This window comes from Varroa destructor, unplaced genomic scaffold (assembly GCF_002443255.2).
Source record: "Varroa destructor unplaced genomic scaffold, Vdes_3.0 BEIS01000001.1, whole genome shotgun sequence".
In the NCBI taxonomy this organism is placed as follows: domain Eukaryota; kingdom Metazoa; phylum Arthropoda; class Arachnida; order Mesostigmata; family Varroidae; genus Varroa; species Varroa destructor.
This window is the reverse complement of record NW_019211454.1, coordinates 46,297,262-46,313,159: the sequence shown is the minus strand read 5'-3', so window position 1 is coordinate 46,313,159 and position 15,898 is coordinate 46,297,262. Positions and strand designations below refer to the sequence as shown.

The 15,898-nt window shown below is 45.1% G+C and overlaps 1 long non-coding RNA gene across 1 annotated transcript; it reads right to left on the bottom strand.

Moving 5' to 3' along the window:
• Window positions 1-3,778: 3,778 nt before the first annotated feature.
• Window positions 3,779-15,185, bottom strand: LOC147758718 (uncharacterized). The gene is made up of 5 exons (XR_015317961.1): window positions 13,989-15,185; window positions 6,832-6,933; window positions 6,421-6,671; window positions 6,009-6,191; window positions 3,779-4,812 (listed from the first exon to the last, which is right to left on the bottom strand). It is a non-coding gene; the product is annotated as an uncharacterized LOC147758718 (long non-coding RNA).
• Between the last annotated feature and the right edge of the window lie 713 nt (window positions 15,186-15,898).

Here is a 15,898-nt window from a genome sequence, read left to right as displayed (position 1 = left end):
GTATTTTCTAATTCAACCAGCTTATGATCAACGTTCGTCCCGAGCGCTTCTATTTTATGAATTTCCCATTTTTTATTAGCTCATTCGATTTTGCCTTCAATTTATCTACTGTCATTAGACGCAGGGACTACGAGCAGTAAATATTCTTATTATCTGGGTGAACCGAGAGAAGATGGAGCAGCATTAGTATGCTAGACAGTATTTTGGCAACTGATAAGATCGGACCTCAACTTCATTGTTTCCCGGTGGCTTCCGCGAAAACAGCATCCTACAAGAGTGTGACTACACTTCACTGTGCAAGCAGAGCACGGGATGGGGATAATGCAAGGTCATTCTCAGCGACGCGCGTATGACACTGTAATCCCACCGGCGACCTCAACAGGGATTACCACGGGCATCACCATTCCTTCGTGGATAATACAAGGGGTAGGGAATACCACAAGACTCAATGGTCGGTGTACGGCGCCAGTTTCGCCTCCGAAGTTTGTCCCGCCCAATCTCGGTGAAACTCTCGACGTAAACGGTACATATCTGCTGGGAGCGTATCGTCGTGAACTGTACTATATTATTAATGATACGGACGGTTCACCGCAGCTTCATGGTTGTTGTTAGTACAGCGCTGACGTTAGTTAGGACAAAACTGAAGATGGAGGCTTAATGTTCTGCTTTCCAAACCACCCATTACGAAGAGATCGACATGGCAATATTTATGAAGCTGCCATGCGCAAATAGATGGAGCTCTAAAGCCATTGGACCTGCTTGCTGTCGCTAGCTGTAGTTTGGCGTTGGCTGCCGCGCGTCTGCCCGTGTCTCTGCGGTGAAGGCTGCAGTTGGATGATCCAAAGGCAAGTCGTCTTCGCGAACCTTGCGCTTCGTAAAGTCACCTCGCCCTCAACCGAATTCTGGCCTAGCCTAGCTCCTGTCTTTCTTCAGCCTTCAATACTCCTGTTTTCTATGCCAGAGACAGTATCGCTACAGGATTAGAACAGGGAATCACAAGTCTGGCCAGGACTGGAGCAGAAGAAGAATAAGGAGGCAGCAAAAAGATTCTCTCGTCTCAAAGAAGGAGGTAGGGGCACCCAAGTTGGCTGCTCAAATTGGACAGCTATGATAGGCGACTTCTGATAGGACAGCTGGGAGTGATGTAGGCCGAAGCACCGAGTTTGTACCTCGCTAGTACCGTATACAAGCTCGCCATGGGAAGATCAGCTGGATGCCGATAGTCTGTACCTAGAATTATGAAGGATGTAAAAAAATAGCCACGGTAAAGGCGGAAATGCGTAACTCAAAAGAAATCACCTATAGCAAGGTACCGCTGCTACTATCACCGATGAAGCCAGTGCATGCGGTGCGGCACTATGTAGAAGATTACATAAGGAAGCGCTTTGTCGGAAACATGCGCATAAGGGATAAATTTTACACGGAGAGCACGCGAGCGTCATCTCTTTGACTAGAAACAGACGAAATTGAGTATCTAGAGGAGAGTAAATTTGGGTCCATTTCTAGACCCACGCTCATGGCTTGCCACTTGTTTGTTATCACTTAACGGACGTGACAGCAGTTTCTGGATATCGACAAAGACCGCCTGAGGTTCGCTAAAAAGCGATGGGTTTGCTAGTGAGAGCGAGATTCTTTATCGCACAACGAGTTTTTCGTCAGTCTGCTCTACGATAACTAGCCGATCACTATGCACTATGATCACTGATCGTGCTAGTCCGCTCTGAACAAGCTTGTATCATTTTCGTTCTAATTTACTCGCTAACCATCCAACAGTTGCTAGTTTACTCAGTCTATCATTGTGTTTTTCTCTGATGGTGTTATCCCGGACCTTTCAAACGTGATATTTCACCATTTCAAAAAGCAAGAGTTGCAATTACGTTTCGACGCTGGCCGAATATCGTATGTATTTGCAGTTGTATATCTGTACGTAAACAGGCGAGTAGGACAAATAGTTCTTTTATTGTTTTCAGTATGCTCCGTGGTTCCAGTAATACGTCGCACATGGATCTGCACGTACGTGCAAACATGTATGTGAGTCGGTCAATGGTTGTATATAGAAGTAATATGTAATGTATGAGCTTTAGTTGTTAGCTAATCACCTGCAATATTTACAGGCATTTTCGTTTTCCTCTCACTCCATCTATCTTCCCGTTAACCTGCCGCTGCTTCTCCCTTAGCCAGAGACGTCGTCAAGCCACATTAACCATACCACAGCGCTTGGAGCAATGCAAGACTAGTTCAGGACGATATGCGTATATGTACAGCGCATAACTCCGTGCCTTCTCGGCCTGGCCATAATGTTCCCACGAGATTAAGCCGTTGCCTTCTAACAGCTGTAGAGGATCAGGAAATATTATGATGCTGTTTAAGTATATTATGCGCAAGTTTTATTACTACAAATAACCACAGTTAAGGGCGGAATTACGGATAGTCGTACACATATTACTCTTTACAAAACAACACTTGGGGATTTAATTTTTAAGGAAAGTCTAATATAGTCTTAACATAACAGTCTCTAGAGTATGATCTTATCATAACATGCCAACTTCCGGCGGTGTCGATAGAATTAAATGGTAAAGAAACAGGTGTAGAGGCTATCTCAGAGCTGATTTTACCATGCGTACTCATTTTGGTGCCCTGTTGCCTAATCTTTTTTTGGGGGAAGCAAATATGTGCAATCTAATTTTGCCAGAAGCTACTAGCGCAGCTTTGGCCCGGAATAAGTGAACCGTTTAGATCATGGGAACAAGGACGGAGAGTAGAGAGATTTAGCTCCGTTGGATATAACAGATTTGAGGCCATTGGGTTACTGGTCATTGGGCCACAGTAGCCCCCGCCTGCGCCGGCGATTGCTGAAATGCCGTTCACCTCCCTGCTTCGATTCTCTCAAAGATCCGCTGTTACAATCAGGCGCCGAACATCGCCAACAACAGACACTTAACAGCGGCCAACAATCTACTGCCGCTCTTAGTGGCAGCAATGGTGAGGGAGTTCCGGCCGCAGTGGCGGCACCGAAAGCTACTAGAGTGAAGCTAAAGTCCATCGAGGTAGTTGGCTTGCGGGCTGGCTCGTTGACTCGTCGTCGTTCCACAGTCTCTAGCCAGGCACTCATAACCATAATGTGCGGGCAGATAAGATAAGAACTCATCGATACTGCTTCGGCAGGCACTGCTGCTACTGTTGTTGTTTCTGCCAATCCCAATACTTCTACTACTCTTACGGCTATCGCTGTAGCTACTTCGGCTAAGAAGACCATCTACCCGTTGCTATCCATTGAGAGCTGCTGACTCGAGCAACCCCATTACAGCAAGAATGATACTCTTGCTACTAGCAGGCTCTTGACCAACCGGCTTCGATCACTGGCACGCCATCGAATTGTCGCGCCTCCCGGATACTGTGCGCCCTGAGGCCCATCGTTGGGCATATGTTTCGCCACGCGTCGGGCCTCAGCAAGGAACGTCAACAGTCTCTAGTGGTCATGGCGATGATGGCGACAAATATTATGATGAAAGAATTTCAGTGTTTTGCGTTCATATCGTAGAGGACTTAAACGTCTTTTTGATTATATGGGCTATTCCATAAGGGGAGCGAGGTTGAAGACTATAATTTTTTCGAGACATAAATACAAACTGTACCAGCGCGGCGTATTTAAAACTTACGACAAGAAAAATGATTTATGAACACATTAAAGTGTTTGGATAAGAGGGAGGCAAATCAGTTGATGATATTACTATTGTTAATCGTAGTTAATAATAATAATAATAAAAAGAAGAAGAAGTATCCAAACACCATGCCGATTCGTCGGAACCGTCTACGGAATCCCGCTATTTTATTTCTTTATATAATATTGCTTGACAAATTAAACATGTCATTTGGCCAGTTCTGTGTATAGGGAATAGACATTAAGGACGCGCGCATAGATCCGAGCTTGCCGTTTTTGTCGACGACATACGAGTAGGTTTAGCCTGGACGTTGATGCTTTAATAATCACCAGTGCCCAATCGATAATGTAGTACAGGGATAGACAACATAAGGATGTAGCCAAAGTGGTAATCAATCATGGCTCCGGTGTGTGCCACCGACGCCGTGTGACCAACCGAATGCCATGTTTACTCGAAGATCTTGCGCCGGGCATAAGTGGCTTTTTCGCTCTCCCTGCCATTGCCACCGTTCTTTTGACCTAAACCTCAGGCACACGCGAATTAAGGGGTACGGAATACATACGCTCGGAGGCATGACACGAATCGTGCGGTCGCCAATTAATCAATTGAGACTAAAATCTAAAAAGTAACGAAGGCATGAATTCGACAAAAGCGTATACGGAGGCATGCCTCTTACGGAAGACCCAAAACTTTGTCAGACAACAGTATCCTTAACTGGACATCTATTTGGGGTATGGCGTGCGTGGTCATGGCGGGTGCAGATTGTCACTGGTTGCTGTCGACGTAGGAGGCTGTCTTGTGTAGCAGTCGTTGGGTGCTTAATCATTGTTTTCGCCTATCGATAATAATAATTAGGAGTGCTTCGATTTTTACCCTCAGAACTATTTTAGCGCTGCACCAGGGCCAATATTCGATCTAATTCCAAACAAAGCGTGAAGCACCCAAATTTGTGAGTAAGCTCAAGCATATTAATCGTGTTTGCCCGCTAAACTTACGGCTATTGAATAACTGCCTCGAATCGAAGTCTAAAACACGCTTCGTTCCGTTTTGGGAGCCAATTGGCTTAGGCAACATCTGGCGGCTCGAGTACCGGACGTTAAACTCGAAACACTTAAGCCAAGCAGGCAAGCGAAAATAATTGGCTTTCTTTCTGGAACGCAAAGGGTCAAAACAAATTTTATAGGTAGCAGTACAATAAAGTCACTTCTCAGATAGAAATGTACCACTTAAAAGCAATGGGTAGCTCGGAGTCGGGAAACGCGTTATATATATAAGATAATATAATATATAAGATATAAGGCTGCGTGCACTACAGAGTGTTAGCACAGCGCGTTTGAAGATAGCGGATTTAAATACCGACAGCGTCCTTCGGAATCAACAGAGAGATTGACTTCCCTAGTGAATGCTAGATTCTTTTTACTACGACCGTATATGAAGAAATAGAAAAGTATCGTCCACGGCAGCAGATTTGCGTTTCGGCCCCTTTTTTGTTATTAGTGATAACTGTTCATGTTTTGAAGAATGATTTTTTTTTTCTCTAACGGTCATAACTGTATAAATACGTTTACATGGTGAAATAAAAATTTTTACTAGTTTATTTGCAAGGTCTGTGTATTTGTTTAAATAGACCTTGAATTAAATGCTGTGTAATAAGAAAATCTAGCCCACTTTTCTAAAACGACACTTATGTACGTCTATTTTTGGGGACACACTTTGAATAATCTTAATCTGAACATTCTTTGTATAACTTTAATTCATTATTCTACTCAATTATGTCGGTAAAGGTTGCATCTAAAAAAAAGACAAGATCAATGAGCTGCTTTGGAAATCTATGTGTCTCTTAATGTAACGTCTAAAATTGTTTAGTAAAATGTACACAACATAACGTACGATCTATATGCTTCCATTTTGAGTGTGTTTTTAGTTAAAATATTAGTTTCCTCGCAGAATTTTTTTACTATGTATTTGCATTATGATTAAAAAAATGTGACGAAAGAACCAAACAGGTAGACTAGCCTAGTTTTGTTATATATAGACATATATGCGTGCATGTGTGTTTGGTGGCCTGCTGCCTACTTCCTAGGAAAGAAGACTGTTCTTGTCATCAGATGGTGGATTCGGTAGTCAATCTCTATCTCACTTCCACTGTTTCCGAACCCAAGCCGAGGGTTGCCCCTCCGCCTGCACTTCTCTTCCTGCCAGCCTTGTCCCATCGTTAGATGGTATCTTTCGGTATCCTGTTTTGTCTAAAACATTCAATTAAATCCATGAGCCTCTTCTTACTCTCTACTATTTCCCCGATTATCTGTCCCGACAGACATACTCGCGCATGACGCATTTACTCACCCAAAATCGAAAACCGACTGTCCAGCACGTCGAGGCCGCACGGCCATCTCACTTGTATGTATATATACCACCGTTCGATTTCCCTCTTCCCACGGCGCCCTGTCGTTAACTAGTTCCTGACAGCAGACAATTCCCGTCGCCCATTTCTGTTACCGTTGCTTTTTGCCAGTGGTGCTGCGGCCGCTGAAAATGCGTGGCATTATACGGCTGACGTGAACTGCTGCTGGACGTCTACCGAACCATTGCGACGCAGTGTCCCCGTGTGGTATAGTAAAGATATCAGATAATGGTAATAGTTGCTTTTATGACAGACTCGCAGCCACACATCGGAAAGTGCGCGTAAGCATCCCATGAAGTTACGTAAACATCCTCCGAACCTATGCCACTATCAAGGGCCATCAACACATCGTACCTGTTTCGATTGCTATGTTACCGCAATATCACTGCCACCGCGAATGGCGCTGGGTGGTTGAATATAGCGCGCAGAACGCCATCATGCTGCAAGTAACGGCCGTTGCCGAAGGCAGCCAGTTGGAGCCGCAGTCGGAAGGAAAGAAGGAACTGAGAGGGGCATGCTCGGCCGTGGCGAGTACCTATGCGGAAATGCAACGGCAGAACTCGACGTGTTCTCACCGTTGACCTGGGATGGCCAGCTAGTGCTCCCTGGCGACGGTTACAGAATTAGACGACACACGATGAAAAGCTACGATTACTTCTAATCAATATTAGAAGTATATATATTCTATATATATATATATTTTCTATATATATATATTCTATATATATATATATGTTTATATATTCTAATACTACAGTTATTCACCTGATGGGATAATGAAAGATTAGGGCAACGAGCGGACGTCCTTGCTGTAATGTTCTTGTGACTTCTCAGTGTTTTAAACGGAACGGAAGAAATACGGTAAACCTGTTTATGGGTGGGGAAAACAGCAATGCCATGTAAGCGCAAGGTGGCTCTCTACGTTACAGTTGCAGGTGCAATAGATGCCTGGTGATATGTTTGATGCTTTCGACTTAAAGAGGATAAACGGATTATTTTAGATTAAGTGAAAGGTTTACATGTGTTAATAATAATATTAACCGATTCCTACTTTTTAGATAAAACTGCATCTCTACCAGTGACAATGACTAGATCATTTAAAAGCCAATCGGTCACACTTGTTAGAAATACTCAAAGACCAAATTTCGTTTAAGCTCAGCTACATAGAGGGATGCCACCAGCTGCAGCTTCGTCAACGGAATATCAAGACCAAGATGCGAGCTTGATACAGGTTTACAATGAGTCATCGTATTCTTGTCTTGTCTCTTTTAAGCCTTGCTCGGGCCATAAATGGCCATACTTCAGCTTGTCCTGACCGGTGTATCCCTCCTTCGTAAAGTTCGTGCGAGCGATTCGCAACACTCTGTATTAAAGATGATGCGGTACTTTGCTCCCAGATTCTGACGAGACCCGCGCCTCTCACATTATCGGCTGCCGTGATGTGCCTTGGTAGGAGCTTTCTTTCGGTGTGAGACGCATTGTCAGCAGATGCTGATTGCCGTTCGTACTATTACCCGAATAACTCCGTGGTGCTTGAGCATTGCTGCGGGGAACTAGTAGGGAAAGCGCAGGCCCTCGAGCCGTCGCTGTTAGGTCAATGTGGTACGACAACAACGAGAGCAAATCAGAATGTACAGACAACCTCGAGCAACAACGAGGGTAACCCAAAACAAACGAAAGGTTGTTGGCAATCGGCAGTCACCAGACGTTCGGCCATAGCATGAAGGGACAGGCGTCTACTTTGGGCTGGGGTGAGTCGGGAACGGAATAGGGGTTGGAATTGTGTCGGAAATGTTTTCGCCTGAAGCAGTCTGCGGGTGACGTGTGTCATGGGCATATTTAGCAATATCATTATAACAATACAACCTTTATACCTTTGAAAATGTTTTTTTTCTTTCTTTACTTCAAGTGACTGCCTGTTTGCTATGTCCATGAACTCATTTGTGTCAATATAATGACATTCATCCTGGTACTCATTCGTCGAATGGCGTAGGTTTGTAATAGGACGAATTGGCTCACTACAGCTTTCCTATACGTATATCTATACGTATATATATGTTCGTAGGACACAGTTTCTGCGCTTTTCATGTCTCTTTAAGGTGATAGGCCCAGAAATTAACTGATACAATGTTCCAATTCAAAGTCGAGCAGACCGCTAGCGGTATTGCTATAGTAATTGTTACGCAATATTTTGGAAGATTTTTGCACAGAGCAGCATTACTTAAACGGAAATAAACTATAGCATACGCCTTACTGTAAAGACGTATCCTGAAAACAGTGTATTCCTAACCTACATTGTGGTACATGCGTTTAATCAGAAATGTATGCATTACCATATAGGCTTAGCAATATTTAACTAATAATGTCAACTTACTTAATGCAATACCGTTAAGCTTCCACGCTTAATTATACGTCAGGTTTGTATGTTTCTATTTTAATAAAGCGCATTTTAGTTAGTCGACTGCCATCTGGGATCGCACACCGGAGAATAACACATTTGAAAAAAGATCGGCGTCCTCTTCCAAAATGTAGACGTCGAAAACTCCGTCACACAGAGACTAAAGGATGGACTTACGTATATGCCGTTTTTAAAAAATTATTTGTAAACGTATCATGATAGCTGTGTTTGGTAGCGAAAACTCTGGAAACGGATCCACGGATCGAATGGTCTGTACCATGTATACGAATTCATCTATTGACATGTAAACAAAACTTGAAATCCAATCGATCAACGGCGGTTACTTTACGGTTGCACTTCTAGCTACGATTGCTAAGCTGTAAACACCGGTATAAAGTTGGCAGAATTTTCGGCAGAAGTGGCTTGTTTCCAATCACTCAACTGTAAATACACTGCATGATTTTTTGCCTGGGCTCGCGGGGCGGTACAGTTCAAGAACTAAATGCGAATGAACGAATTTAATGAGTCCTAGATATAAAACAATAATTGTGTTACAGGGTGGTGGCATCTTCTTTCAAATTTTGGCGCTCTGTTATCCGGACCATATGGTTTGGCTTGACAGTGCACTTTGACATGCGCTTCGACAATATAGAGACCGCTTCACCCACATGGGTGATGTAGACGCATATATTCTATGAACAGCAAAGTTGTCCTTTTGCAACTCGCGTGATTGTCCAGGCTTCTGCTTGCCTGGATGACCGCCTTTTTCTGGCAACTGTAGTTTGGTAACACTGTCTCCAGATCCGTGCAGTTTCCTGCCCCCTGGCACCACTTAACCCTTCTCTGCTCAGCCACCCTGAATTCTTCTATCGGCTAAGCTCGCAGGCCCGGTCGCGTCAAACTCGGAAAACTTTCCTTTTTAAGCACTTCTTCTTTTGGTGTCCCTTTCCAACAGAACCCCCTACGGGTGCGGTGCACTTCTTTTTTTTGCACACTGCTCTTTCGTCCTGGCTAGCCGTCTTCTTTGCACGTCGGGTCATTGCCTAACTCCACCGTTACCCTTCTTCTCGGACTAGTTGTGTTCTAGGACATCGAGCCAGCCAGCCCACCAAGACATTATTGGATTTTCACCCCCAAACGATGCCTCGCCGTAGTAGCATGCTTGCTCTACGCCGCGTTAAGAAAGAGAGAGAGAGAGGACAGAAGAATGCAAAGTAACGTCAACTGTGACGTGAGGCCACAAACATCTGGGTGAGCTGGCTGGACGCCAGAGCACTTCCGCGACACGCAAGACCCATCGCCCCATTGCATCGAGAGTGAAAAGAATGATCCAATCATAGCTAGTCCCGCCAGTTTTGCTAAGATTGCTCCGAAACCGACATCGGGAGATCGCAAGGTATCCACACATTAGACAAACGGGTAAATATTGACGATTCCTAGACTAGACTGTTGAAGAATCGCGGGCATGGAACGCATAGATTTTAGTTAGCTTTCTCCTTCCAATGCTTTTGATACTAGTATCGGAGAGATGACAAATATGTGGAGATCCACGTTAATTCTACTAGTAAATTTATTTCATAAAAGAGATTGGAACTGGGGCATAATTAGTTTTACTGTTAATGCAATATCGAATAATCGGTTATATTTTAAAGGACTTGTTTCTATTTTTCCATTCTATTTTCGATTACCCAGAGATAGGTATATAACTAGTGCTTAACCCAAACGTCATCATCTCCTTGAATCAGTTCCGATATATGCCAGTGGTGTCGACTAGGAGACCTTCGTGTTTGTTTACGCAAAGTCAAGTGAATATCCGATCTACTTAGTCGCTCAACTCAGACTATCAATGATTTACATTTGAAGTCAAATTCGTCGCAAAATCGCTGCCAGATATTATATCGAAACGCAAAACCGCACTTCGCTGAGTGAAAACGAACGGCGTGGAATCAGAGTTTGTTTCTCAAGACGCTTGTCACCGGCTTATCATAGCAGGGCTATCCAGAAGCTTGGTTTGGGAAGGCTATTTACACACGCTTCTTATGGCTGTTGCTTTTTGCTTTTCGTCCACCCACCGACTTTCACGAACTGGGTTTTGCCGGTGGCTGCATAACGGATACGCAGAATGTGGCAAACGAAAATACACTTGCAATTTACAAATATAGGACGAATATGCACTTGTGCGTTCACTATTTCCTTGACACGTCCTTCGGAGTTAAGCGGTTACATTAGGTATGACCCTTTCTACAGCCAACGCGCCAAGTAGTTATAGTTCCATATATCCACCAAGTACATAGTTCAATGTTTTTCGATGCCGATTCACTGCCTGAGCATTTACTATATATATGTACATGGGAAATATGGCGCCAACCGAATCCTATACTATGTCAGAAAACCTCAGCGTTGTGTATCCTGTGTACAACAATAAGCAAGAGTTTCTGTTTACTTGTGTAGGGTATACGTGTTGGAGCAGGATGCTGATACAGCAGCGATGGGTAGTCTAGTTATGGCTGGATATGCCAATGGGAGGTGGGCAGATTCCATTAGGGTTAGCACGCCAAATAGAAAATATCGAGATGCGTACAGCAGCGAATAATACAAGAAAGAAGTGCTCGTATCGACGGGAGATGCTTGCCGGACAGAAGCTCTTGGCGGTTTTGCTTCGTAAGCGACAGCCAGCCAGTTTATGATGTAACGCCGCAGCAAGCAGCACATCCGCCCATTGACCAGCCGGGGTCTATTCGCCTCTATCCGTCCTCTATCTCGGCAACGCCGAAGGCCCTCTGTCTACCTCGCTATAACCCTCGCTTAGCTCCTAAGCTTCCTCCGACTTCGCACGAATTACTATCCCCCCGTTCTTCCAGACACCCCCGCGTGGCCGGGCTCGTAGCCGGCATCGTCGCTACTTTGCAGACCGAAGTCCGCAGCATTTGGCTCAGGTCAGGGACATCCGCTTTTTTCCAGGATGACGCTGACAGTGTATATTGTGTCTACGGCGAACCAACAACACGGAACCCCATGTCGAACCATATCCCAGCTCATCTCATCGGGCTACTTCCAGCCTATGCTGCTGTCATCCCCCTTTGTCTGTTCGCCTTTCCGCTACCCTTTAGCCCAGCTTTCGTCGCTATCATCATCGTCGTAGTCGTTGTCGCAACCGTTACCGTCGATCGCTGTGGCCGTTTGGATCTTCCCGTGTTCCTCTATATTCTCCTGACATCAACCTTCATAGCAGCACTACCAAAACCAACTCTACTAGCAACCACCATTTCATGCTAGCCCAGGAGCCAGACCTTCGCTCCTAGTATCTCTGGCTCGATAGGCACATCTCTTGCTGCTATTCTCTTCTATCCGACTCCATCTCTTTCCTTTCCTAATACCCCAGTTGCAGATGCCCATTTTCTCGCCGCCGCCTCCCGCACCGCCGCCCCAGCCACCACTACTGCTGTCTGCAGCACTGACGCAGCAGTGGTGAAGATAGACAAAAGCAGGAAATTGCTGCTTCCCTCGTTCGCGTCCACATTACCACCTCAGAGAAAGAAGGACTGGGACAGGGGTAAGCAGGACGAAGAGGCGACGACGACGGAAAGAAGGAGAAGTTGATGGTCTAAGCTCAGCCCTGCTGTCTGGTCCCTGGTTCCTCTCCGGAGAAGACCGAGGAGTGCTAGAGGATGGAGGAAGCGACGGCTTACACACACATACAAAATCCCAGGCACATACGGAACCGCACATAGAGGCAGACAAAGCGAAAGATGAAGAGAAGGAAAGGGCCAAGGAAAGAAGGAAAATGCAGGAACAAAAGGGACAGACACACGTACAAGTATACAGACAGAGAGACACGACCACCCAGCAATCCTAACCTAACCAAACACCAAGCTCACCAGCTTAATGCCTACAATGCACTACCCTTCGTACTATCCCTGATTTCGATCCCACTGGCCCGAGCGGCTCCAATAGGAAGGGCATCGGTGCCAGTGCTAACACACCAAACTAGCCAAGATGTGACGGCGGGCGTAAAAGCGGCCTCTGCTGTTTCAGCCACCCGCTGTCGACCCAACAGTCCCTTTGGGGTTCCCGATCTCTCAATTTTCCTTGGCCCTATATCCATGACGTTCTTCTCTGGCTTTTCACACCACATCTGTTAACAGTACAGGATGCCCGGGTAGATGAGGGACACCGTGGCTAAACCGGGGCGGCTTCTTTATACCGTACGATGCCAAAGACCAACTATTGGATCATAATAGACCAACTATTAGGTTTACATACCTATATCGGAAAGTGTATGTATAGAAAAACTATTGTCTCGCAGATAGGGTAATGTGGCCAAAAGTCGCTTGGTAGAATAGCGTAGGAAGATGACAATAGAAAACTTACTGGGAAATGGTCATAGGAAGTCTATGAGTGGAAGGGAGGATGTTACACGAGAAACACGAAAGGATTGGCGTTCGCCGGTTGAAATTCAACAGCGTATAGCTAAGTAGGAATATGTTCAATCTTGCTTGTATTAAGGTTAGACCTAGAGTCGTGCAAAGAATTGATTTTGCTTACCTATGATTAACAAGCGCTAACACACCGTCACGGAAGGCGTGACAGGGATCAATATTTGTCGTTTCGTTTTTCTTTTTCGAAGCTATTGGCCACAAGTAGCCATGAAACAACATTGTATCGTATACAGCTGCAATAAACCGCTAGTAAAACAAACGTATGCTTTAGAAATAGCTCTTCTAAACGATGACGATCTACACTATCGAAGGTTATAAGGCGAACTGAAGTTCAAGGACTCGTATTTCGGAATAGTGTATTTTACTTCAGGTACTCGATCGGAGCTCAATTTTCTAAATTCAATGCCAAAAGGGAAGGCCATTTTGATGATTTAATTCATCTCTTCACTACTAATGTTTATAAGTAATCATTTATACGTAATTTAGATACACCATAGATTTTTTTCTTGGTCAATTTTTCCATTTATCAATGTTTCGTTCAATCATTTTTTATACCAAATTATTCTTAGCCAGGTTACGGAAGTAGCGTTGCTTACACGTTGTTTGACCTGTATTCTCTTTGATCATTAATTAATATTTCAACTAAAAAAGTACATCTATCGACTCTGCGTAAAAAATGGTACTTCCTATTATTTTGTGTTGAAACACAGCCGTTCCTAGCGGTCTTAGGAGTTAGTTAAATCTTTTTGACTAATTCTTAACTAATGCGGCGAACAGCAAACTAAGCTCTTCCGATAACCTCCTTCATCCACTCAGTGTATCCGAAACAGGTTTACTGTAAACCTAAGCTTGAACTCACAAATTGGCCGTAGCTACCTCACGCAGGATTCGGTGCAACGATTCAGTTCCAAGAGACTCCTGGCTGCAACTAGAATGCGTATCTCGCAGCATATTTAGAATGAAAGAGACGTGCTGGTGAGGCAAACCTAGAGAAAATGGAATTGAATTCAATTTGCAACAGCTTCATAGAAGGAAAAAAGGGCTATTGGAGCAGAAAGAGAAGACACTTGTAGGCCTGTACTTACGTGGCCTGTTTCTGCAGGATAGACAGAAAAACGGTCTCCTTCCCTCAATACAGTAATATCCAGCAAAGTGAGTAGCCAGCAATCGTGAGCGGCACATCCGATATTTCAGCAGCCAGGGCGAAGTGGCTCTCTGGCACGCATTTGTCACACTTTGGCTTCTTCTTCGCCAACAAATGCTGTCGCCTCAGCCTTCACCGTACGCAGTTCAATATCACCGAATGATGACAACGGCGGTGCTGATCGTCGAGTTAGAACTAGCGAGGGGGCCGGGAAGAAACCAGCGGAGATCCGGTGGGTGATACGATTTGGGAGGCCCAGCAGTAGAAACAGCCTACATATCGCGGTGGGGACGAAAATGGAGGAGTAGGGAGAATTCTGTGGAGATGGCACAGCAGACGAAATACGAAGCAGTCCTTTCGAAACGAGCCCTTTCGTTGGCCTTGAAGCGAAAATGCCTTCACCGACAGGCAGGCAAGCGGGCTGGCTGTCTGTATCTCAAAAACATGGGCAAAAATAAAGGAATAATGAAAGAACGAGAAAGGGAAATCGCCGACGCTTGTGCATCGTTGCTTGCAATCTCTTGTTTCCGTTGGCCGTTTTGTTCGTTACCTTCGAGAAATTGTTTCGATGAAAGCGCGCACCGGGAAAAAAACGCTCGGCGGGTGACGACGGTGCTGCGAATAAAGATTCTTTTTCTGTCAATTTTTTCACCGTTGAATCACCACCACTGAGTTCGCGTGTGGATCATCATTCTTTTGTCGATGCCAGCTCTTTCTTTTTTTTGAACGCTTCTGAATTTACCGGTTGAGAAGGTGCAATTTTTACCGAACTCATTTTCAGGTTCAAATTTTTTTTCGGCCAAATGGAGCTTTCTGTGTCATTCCACGAAGCGGATGGTACAGCCCATCATGCGTTGTTTTAGTGGACTTAGGACTTGTTCCGTTCATAATGGTCTGCGGACCACTTGGAGTGTCCTATGAGCCTGGCTTCCTATAAGATGGTGTGACGGTCAACTAAGCAGGTCGTGTTGTTTGTGTAGACGCATAGTGCGTCAAATAGCACCCAACAGCGTTGAGTGTACAGGCTAAGTTGGATCTTGTTGGGTTGTTCAGTAGCTTGCTTTTCAAGCAACGTTGTTACCAAGTAATAGATAGCGAATGGACGCACCCTCGATGGCCTGTTCCAGCAGACTTTGTGTTGAAACCAAGACGTTTCTTGCGACTTTATCCGTTTTGGAGGCCCTATTCTAAGCCACGGATTGTCCTGAAGAGGATCGAACCACCTTCTCTTTACGCTGAAGCCGACCTATCACCCCGTGTTTATGTCCTGAATGTAAGAGTATTATGATCGGCAGCTAAAGAACAATCAAGAAGTTCTGCCTCTCTGCTTCATCACTGGCGCTTCTGCCGCTGGGTGTAAGGGCCACAATGCGATGTAGACGAACCTATGATCCAAAGGGTTTGTCTGAGTGTGTACATGTGAGACGTCACACGCGCAGCGGCGTCGGTGACGAAGGGGATATGACCGGAGGAAGTCGTGCGGGGTAACCGGGTAGTCAAGATGCGGGGGTCGTTTAGGAATGGTTTCACTGGTAGAAAGAACAAGTAGTGTTACTGTCTGTAGTGCTGTCACTGCAACAATAGTGACAAGGGGGTGGCCATGCGGATGGCTTGTTGGCTGATGCTGCTACTGTTCGACGGCCATAGAAAATGCAAGAATGAGCTATGAGAGTGAAGAAGGACTGTTTCCAGTAGGGGGTTGCTGTGGGGTTTCTCAGAGGGTCATGGTAAAGGCCCCCGACTGATGATCAAATGATTGGATTTCACTTTGCTCCAAAAATGGGTCTCGGCAGTTTAACGGCAGCGGCAGTAGCAGTGACATCGGCGGCTGTGTCGGCGGCGTCAATGGCA